Source organism: Pollicipes pollicipes, unplaced genomic scaffold, assembly GCF_011947565.3.
Source record: "Pollicipes pollicipes isolate AB1234 unplaced genomic scaffold, Ppol_2.1 Scaffold_2555;HRSCAF=2994_pilon_pilon_pilon, whole genome shotgun sequence".
Taxonomy (NCBI): Eukaryota; Metazoa; Arthropoda; class Thecostraca; order Pollicipedomorpha; family Pollicipedidae; genus Pollicipes; species Pollicipes pollicipes.
In genome coordinates this window covers 2,747,742-2,748,265 of record NW_023596136.1, presented here as the reverse complement: position 1 = coordinate 2,748,265, position 524 = coordinate 2,747,742, and positions in this window count along the sequence as shown.

Sequence of the window (524 nt, the reverse complement as noted above, 5' to 3'; positions counted from 1 at the left end):
TATTGTACCATGGATCACCACCGTGAAAAACCAGGACAGTTGGCAACGCAGACCAGCTACCCGGCCGGTCCGCGAAAACGGAGCCATTCTCTGAGGGGTGGCAGAAGTACTCTCCTGCGTGAGAATGTTATTGGGCGGGTGTGGAGACTCTTACGCCGTCGCCAGTGAGCACGCTTCGTCTTCGGCTTCGTGAACCCACAGTTTTCCTGCAAAGGCTTCGGATTCGGCTTCGGCTTAAGGCTGACATCCGCTTTGGCTTCGTGCTATTTTTGAGGGTTCACTTCGGCTTCGGTTTGTGATATTTTTGGCCATGGCCTCGGTTACAGTATTGCCTGACTCTGCCTTCGAACAAATTTTAGATTGTAACTCGAACTTCGGTTCCGTACTATTTTCAGCTGCAGACTTCGGCCTTGTCTCGGCGCTTTTTGCAGCAGTAACGGCTTTACTCCACAAAAACAGCATTGCATGTCCTGTCATCCAAATCATACAACAGAAATTGTCAAGACCACGACGCAGACATGGTT